Source organism: Lactuca serriola, chromosome 7 (genome assembly GCF_051521515.1).
Source record: "Lactuca serriola cultivar US96UC23 chromosome 7, Lser_US96UC23_V15, whole genome shotgun sequence".
Lineage (NCBI taxonomy): Eukaryota > Viridiplantae > Streptophyta > Magnoliopsida > Asterales > Asteraceae > Lactuca > Lactuca serriola.
The window spans coordinates 194,801,818-194,810,394 of NC_136414.1; positions in this window are offsets into that span (position 1 = coordinate 194,801,818).

The following is an 8,577-nucleotide window of genomic DNA, read 5'->3' on the forward strand; positions in this document are numbered from 1 at the left end:
CCTAGCCTTCCCCCCGTGATATGTAACGAACTTAGGCTTGTATATAGGTTTAATTAAGACAAGAAAACATAAAAGAAACACCAAAGTTTAAGTGTTCACGTCCCAAGAAGATCTTGGACCGTGAACTCCAAAAACATGGACCAAAGAGTGCTTTTAACACTCCTAAAGCTTTGGACAATTACCTAGGTTTACTCCTACATAAATTAAGGACTTTAACACGTCAAAAACCCCTCTTTTGAGAGTTTACGGCCCTAAGATTATGCTTGGGCCGTGAACATCAAACTAGGGCACCAAAGTGTGCCTAAGCCCTTCAATTGCTTTAGGTAAATGTCTAGAACCTATCCTACATGTGCATGAGACTTGAAAGCATCAAAAACACCCATTCCATGTGAGTTTACGGCAGTAAACTCCAAAGGAATTGGCCTTGGGGCCGTAAACTCCTCAAAGGAGGTTATTAGTGTCCTAAACCCTTCCAAGAATTAAACCACCAAGTTGGAATACTTCTAGGGGTCATTTAGAACTTCAAACACAAAATAACACCAAGTTTAGGAGTTCACGGCCGTAAACACAAGGGTTTACGACCGTAAATTCCTTGTATGATGGTTATGAGAGAGTAAACTCATGTATAGGGTCCTTTGGAACCATAAACCCATTTGCCTTGTCCCACAACAACTTAGATGCAATCCTTAGGGCTTATAACACTTATATAAAGTGTTTATTATGTTCTAGGATGTCTTAACATTTACAATTAGTAGTTTAAAACTAATTGGGTGCATATATGTGTGATTATATGTTCTTTAGGATAATAGTGTGTGTACAAGTTCTCACTTGACACCTAACAATCCTACACCGTTCAGTTCATCCAAACCACCATCTACAGGTGAGTTCATACCCCTTAATCAATGTTTTAAATGATTTTAAATGCTTTAATTGGGGGGGGGGGGGGAATACAAGTAGAAAACAGTATGTTATTAAATCAGTCTTGTGTATTTTATAACTGTGTTTTCATCCAGTAGATTTCACATACTTCAAAATGTGATACATGAAATGGTTTTCTATCTTAAAATACCTTGATAACAAAAGTATTAGTTTTGAAATGTTTATTAAAATGACATCAAGTCACTCTTAATTATTATTCAAAACTCTTAGATATCTTGCAAAACCATTACCTTTACCTTCTTGAACAACCAATTACCTTTCAGTTAATTATCATAGAGATAGTTAGAAGAAACAAAACATTATTCCTATCCCAACTGATTAGCACCAGTGGTTGATGACCATCTACAGAGGTCTACGGTTAATACTTATACTAGGTAGATCGATTACGGGACTAACCCTTCCTGCCCCCATCTGCTGCTACAGAGGATAAGTGGACAATCTTTGGATGTTCATTAGGTTATACTTTTCGCTTATTGCGATGTTGTGTTAGTCCTAGTACCCACTGATAACACTTACATTAGTACTTTTTCTGGACAATCTTCGGATGTTCATTAGGTTATACTTTTAGCTTATTGCGATGTTGTGTTAGTCCTAGTACCCAGTGATAACACTTACATTAGTACTTTTTCTGGACAATCTTCGGATGTTCCTTAGGTTATACATTTCGCTTACAGCGATGTCGTGTTAGTCTTAGTACCAAAAGATAACACTTACATTAGTACATTTTCCTATTTACTTTATTTTGTGATACATTCACATAAACGAGGAGTTAGACTAAGTACTTTTAGTACTAGTCAAATCAAAAGGAAAAACTATCATTTTACTTACAAAACATTTGGGTCTTGGTAGAAGACTACATTTCATACTAGTAGGAAATAAGGGATTTCTTAGGGTTTTTCATACTTATATCAACTGTCTTACTTAAAGGTTTACATGACATTCATAACAGCTTTTCAAAACAAGACAAGGACACTTAAATACTTAAGAATTCACCAGCTTTAAGCTGATACTCGCTTTCAAAATAACTTGTATTCTCAGGTCACCAGTAGATAGGTACGATGGCCAGGTTTTGAGAAGACGGAGCACAGACAAGTCTCGTCTTTTATTTTGATTATTATTTTTGGTGTCTTATTACAATGAAAGAACACACATGTATTAAAACTTTACTTATAATGAAATGGATGATGTTGTTGCTTATTTACTACTTTACACTGTTGTGATACTGTACATGACGTCCTCCACCCCGGAACGTTTCGCCGTTCTTGGTTTTGGGGTGTGACAGATTGGTATCAGAGCTTTGTTTATAGTGAATATAGTATATCAACCCATAAAAGATATACTAACTATAAATACATAGGGATTAAAACACTCTGTCTAAGAGTTATACTTTTAAATAATAAAATATTTAAGTAAGTATACGTGCCTGCATTCATACTAAAATCAGTGTCACAATGACAAGAACAAAAGTATTACGATTGTTGAATATCACAAGTAAGCCTGGGGATATATGGTCAGTCTTGGGAATGGCATAGCCTGATCAACTATGCTGGTCCGAGGAGTGATTAGCATGTGCCCAAGAATGGTTGTGATGTGGCAACAAGTCTAAAAACTTACCAACACAACAATAAAGAAATACCATAGGGGTATTTGGTCTTACTGTAATTATCTTAGTCAGTTCGTCTATTTAGCTATTCCTTATATCCCTTTTCTCGCGTAGATTAAAATGGCTGGATTTCACCATGACGATCCGTACTTCCCAAACCAAGGCAACGCTGGATGGCTAGAGGAAGAACCAGAAGATGATCACCCAATCCCTTTGGATGATCACCATGCTGAGGGTTTTTCCCGATAGTTCTGACTCGAAGCCTGAAGTCAACAACCTACCCCTAGCGGCTCAAAACCCAAACCTAAACCCCCGTCCCGAATTTCAAGGACCCACACCTCTGTGGGCCACTAACTTGAATACATGGAGTCACGAACAGGGTCAACCCATTCCCTACAACGGAGACCGAATTTTCAACAACCTCATTGAAGGAGGTTCTGCTGACAGAGTCCTACCCATCATGGTTCGTAGGATTTCTCGGAACACGATACTGGGTCAATCAACTATCAATCGAGTCTTGGAGATTGATGCCAACTCTGGCGTCAACACAGTCCGCATTCGCCAACTAGAGTCTGCTCATGAAAGAAACTATGGTCCGCAATGGAGCTCTGCAAAGAGAACTTGTTGAAACTCAAGCTGAAGTTAGGGAACTTCGAGCTCAGCAAGTGAGAGCTGACAGGCGTATGAGGGACATGGAACGTCTACTATCGGGATCAAGGACTCACGCTAGCAGTTCTCGTCGCCGATAGAATCTCGTCAACTTATCTTTTGGATATAACCTAGTTTATGTAAAACTTTGGTCTAATTTCCGATCTTTATAAATCTTAGACCTGTTAGGTCTTGATCTAGTCATAGTTCTGTCAAAATTTTCCTATCTTGGTTGATGTAAGGCCTACTCCTAGGCCATTTTTCCCGAACTTGTTACATCTGTAATCCCAGTATTATTGACAGATGTCTAATCATATGGAAATTTTTATCCAAATGTTGTCATCTTCATTACTATTCATTTTGTTGTTGGACTATGGGGAGTTAGTCCATGAGACACATTCATTATTCATTTATTCTTATCCATGTCTTCATCTTTTAAACGTATAGTTAAAGATGCCGCCACGCAGAAATCCCAGACGTAACCCAATCAACGAAACACTGATACCACCACCTCAACCTCCTCAACCACCTCCTCCCTTCGATGCCACTATGTTCCAGGTAGCTTTCACAGTAGCAGTTGCAGCTGCTGTGTCAGCCATCAACGCCCCTATCCCTAGTGGATCGGGAACAGGTGCACCTCCCTCGAACCACGGCGAAAGCCATGGACACCCTCGGGAATGCACCTATAAAGATTTCACAAACTCCAAGCCCCGCAACTTCAATGGTACGGGTGGGGTTATGGTGTTAAGGCAATGGATTGAAAAGATGGAATCCGTCTTTGAATTCTGTACTTGCCATGAGGGCAACAAGGTCAAGTTTGCAGCTTGTACCTTCTCTGACAGAGCACTAACATGGTGGAACGGCCATGTTAAGTATCTGACTTTGGTGGTGGCGTATTCCATCAGCTGGGAAAAATTGAAGGACATGCTGATGAAAGAGTACTGTCCTCGAGGCGAAGTACAAAAACTCGAGCAGGAATTCTGGGGTCTATAAATGGTTGGATCCGACATCACAACCTACACAAATAGGTTCTGTGATCTGGCAAACCTATGCCCTGATATGGTTGCTCTCAAGAGCAAGAAGATAGAGTGATATATCTGGGGACTGTCACCCCAGATCCAGTCAAGTGTGTTAGCCTCCAGGCCTATCACTTTTGATAGTGCCAAGGAACTGGCACAATCTCTCATAGTTCACTACGAAACCTCAGAACCCAACCATCCCTACACCCGTACCACAAAAGTCCAACCCCGACAACAACAGGAAAGGGTGGAACAAGAGGAAAAGAGGGGCTTCGCAAGAATCCTACAAAAGTCAACAACTTGTGGCAATCAATGCTGCCACGGTAACTCCCGTTGTCCTTGCGAACCCCTTACCAGCAAAAACTTATGCTGAATCTCTCCCGAAGTGCAACAAATGCAACTTCCACCACCGCGGACCTTGCAGGGAGATGCAGTGCACTAACTGCAACAGGAAGGGGCACACAGTCCGTTTCTGCCAGACTCCAACAACTCAGGCCGCCTAGGTACCTAACGCCGGTATGGGTCAAACTTGCTACGGTTGTGGCGAAGTGGGCCACTACAAGAGGAACTGCCCTAAAGCGGGGACGGCTGGAGGGGTAGGAAGAGTTATGGCCCTAGGCCACGAGGAAGCGGTAGCTGATCCTATGATAGTTACTGGTACGTTTCTCCTCGATAACTCATATGCATGCATACTTTTCGACAGTGGAGCAGAGAAAAGCTTTGTAAGTCACAAATTTGCACACCTGCTTAAAAAAAACCATGCGCACTAGATAATACATTCACAGTAGAAATGGCTAACGGGAAAACAGAGAGTACAAACTGCATATACGTAGGTTGTACTTTAACTTTAGATGGCCATACTTTCAAGATAGATCTCATGCCAGTCCCAATTAAATGTTTCGACGTTATCATCGGCATGGATTGGTTGAGTCTTCTTCGCGCCGACATCTTGTGCTTTGAAAAAGCAGTTCGTCTTAACCTTCCTAACAAAGAAACTTTAGTTATCTATGGCGACAAACCTAGTACGAGCCTTCACATCATTTCGTGCATTCAAGCCCACAAGTGCTTGCGAAAGGAATATCATGAATTCCACGCACACGTCGTCGATACAAGTGAAGAAATGAAAGACATTCAGAACATCCCAGAAGTACGCGAATTTCCAGACATCTTCCCAGAAGAACTTCCCGGTTTACCACCACAATGCCAAGTCGAGTTCAGAATGGACTTAGTGCCAGGAGGTACCCCCGTAGCCAAATCTCCTTATCGTCTGGCATCGGCCGAGATGCAGGAACTTTCCAGTTAGCTTAACGAACTTCTCAAGAAGGGATTCACTAGGCCAAGCTTCTCACCATGGGGAGCACCGGTCTTGTTCGTCAAGAAGAAAGATGGATCGTTTCGCATATGCATCGACTATAGAGAACTCAACAAACTTACCATTAAAAATCGTTATCCTTTGCCCCGCATTGACGATTTATTTGATCGACTTCAAGGAGCCAACTACTTCTCGAAGATAGATCTACGATCCGGATATCACCAACTGCGAGTGTTAGAGGAGGATGTTCCCAAGACAGCCTTCCGAACTCGTTATGGACACTACAAGTTTGTGGTGATACCGTTCGGATTAACTAACGCGCCCGCAATATTCATGGACCTAATGAATAGGGTGTGTCGGCCTTACTTGGATCAGTTCGTCATTGTTTTCATTGATGACATACTTATCTACTCTCGAAGTAAGGAGGAACATAGTCAACATCTCCGTAGAGTCTTAGAAACATTGCGAGCGGAGAAGCTCTATGCGAAGTTCTCCAAGTGCGAGTTGTGGATCCGACGAGTCGAATTTTTGGGCCATGTTGTTAGCGAAGAGGGAATACACGTGGACCCTTCCAAAATCAAGGCCATTGAGAACTGGTCAGCACTGAAGACACCTACAAAAATTCGTCAATTTCTAGGTCTCGTTGGCTACTATCGCAGGTTCATTCAGAACTTCTCCAGCATAGCGAAACCTCTTACAACCCTGACCCAGAAAGGCGTGGCCTTTGACTGGGAAGAGAAATAAGAAAGAGCGTTCCAAACGCTCAAACGAGCCTTGTGCACCGCACCGATACTATCCCTCCCCGAAGGGGTAGAAGACTTCGTTGTCTATTGCGATGCATCCAATCAAGGAATCGAATGTGTTCTAATGCAACGAGGTAAAGTCATAGCCTATGCCTCGAGACAGCTGAAGACACATGAGATTTGGCATGGATATGGACCTTTCATGAAGGCTCCATCAATTCCAAGAAAGTCCATTCTTCCCGTTGCAAAACCTTGCTTCAAAGCTCCAATGAAAACATAGATATGTCTGAATGTTCTTGTCTCAGCAGTTGGATTCTCTTCACTTTCAACATCAATTTTAACTGTAGTATCTGGGTTACATGCCTGTACCTATAAAACTTAATCCTTCAATAACCTGTATTGGATGACATAATCTTCTTGAACATGCTTTAAAGCTTCCTGCTTTGACCTAAAAGTTTTCATATGTGAAATGTCCATCTGGTACTTACGTTGGAGTTGCTCTCGTAAAGCCCTAATAGGAATCTTTGGGTTTGTTTCAATAACTTGTACTATATGCTCTGAAAGGAACTTATAGTCACATGCTTTGACTTTCCTTTTTTATAGACATCAATGCTCTTTTGTGTATGTCTTAACCATTCAATCTATGTCACGCTTCCACTTACTACAGTAGATAACCCATGGGCATTTGTATTCTTCATTAGTAGCAAGATTTGTTATAGTGCCCTTACACAAAAACCTAACCCTGTTCTTATCATTTTTCTCTAATTGTATTTCCCTTCTTGTCCTTATGGAATGTAGTTTCACTTGTGTCTTAAATTCCTTAGATGAACTGAAAGTTTGAAAAATGTAGAAAGGCTCACTAACCAAAGCTGCATCATTTTCATAAGCCCTTTGTATGGATCTAATAGTTTTCCTTCGCTTACCATCATTTTCTTCATCCGATGAAGACCCAGACAACAAAACCTCTGTGTTAATCACTTCCAAGTCACCTTGTTGTGTATCTTAAAATACATTACTTTCAGAAGAACCTCCAACCTATTCTACATCCTTGTCAATGTTTATATGGAAATCTTTAATATCCACATCAACATCATGTATGAGATTGTCCCCATCAATAAAAAAAAATCACTATCTCGACCCTCACTATCATCATCAAACTCATCACTTCCACTGCCATTGTTGTTTCCACTACCATCATCATCATCATCGTCATCCCTATTCTCTAAATTCATTTCAAAATCAACATGGTCGACCACAGATGGTTCTTTGTCTAAGTGACTATTATTCTCAACTTGTGTTTGGTCTGGAACACTCTCATGGTCAACTAGGGTTAGGTCTGGAACACTCTCATGCTCAATTGGAGAGTCATGCCACTCCAAGACCAACCTTTCGGAGCAAGCTAGTGGCTTCTTAATTTCAACGGTTTTAACCTTACTAAAGTTAGGGACATAGAATAAGTGTGTAAGTTTGTTTTCCCATGCTCAATATATACATCTATTAGCTTATGGTTACCAACATACGCACCCAGATGGTGAACATCCTAATCAGAACCCAAAGCAAATAACCCAAAATCCAAATCGCTAAACAGTCTCTGGAATTGATAGTAGAGCAGTGTCTGGTCTGAATCAATATGCCTAAGTTCCTCCATCATCTCGTCAATTTCGTGAATGGAAAAGGTGTCAATGTCTAGTAAATCAACTTAATTTTGCTTGCCTTTGATGTACTTTCTTCCAGGGAACTATGTAAACTGTCCACCATGGTGTAATCGAATAGAGAATATCATCGGATGTCCAACTGTAGATTGAGGGGAAGATACATCAGTCACATATTTTTTTGTTTAAGTTACTAACTGATCGAGGGAGTGAACACTTACCATATCGACGAGCAACGTCAATCTCGTCCATGGTAGCACGTATCCTCCAAGGCGCCATCGTCGTCTTCAAATGTAGGGTTCTTTCGATCAAGGGTTTTCAAAGGTTTTATCTGTGAATGTTTGTGTATGATTACGCTAATAAGCGATACATCTTTTATTTCTTGGCGATACAACGTTGGCAATGGTAAATGACTATTATACCCCTAACGTGCAAGGCACGTGGGGTATCTAACGGAAACAATTGACAGATTGTAAAAATAGGGACTAGGCGCGGTACACAATTAAAACTTGAGAACAATCCGAGTTAGAAAAATAAGTTAGGGGCCAAGCGTGCAATTTATACTAAACCACATGGACCATTCGCGTAATTTACTGTTTTATAAATTTTAAACTACAAATGCATGTTTTTTTAAAGCTGTGAATTTTATTAATTGACTGTA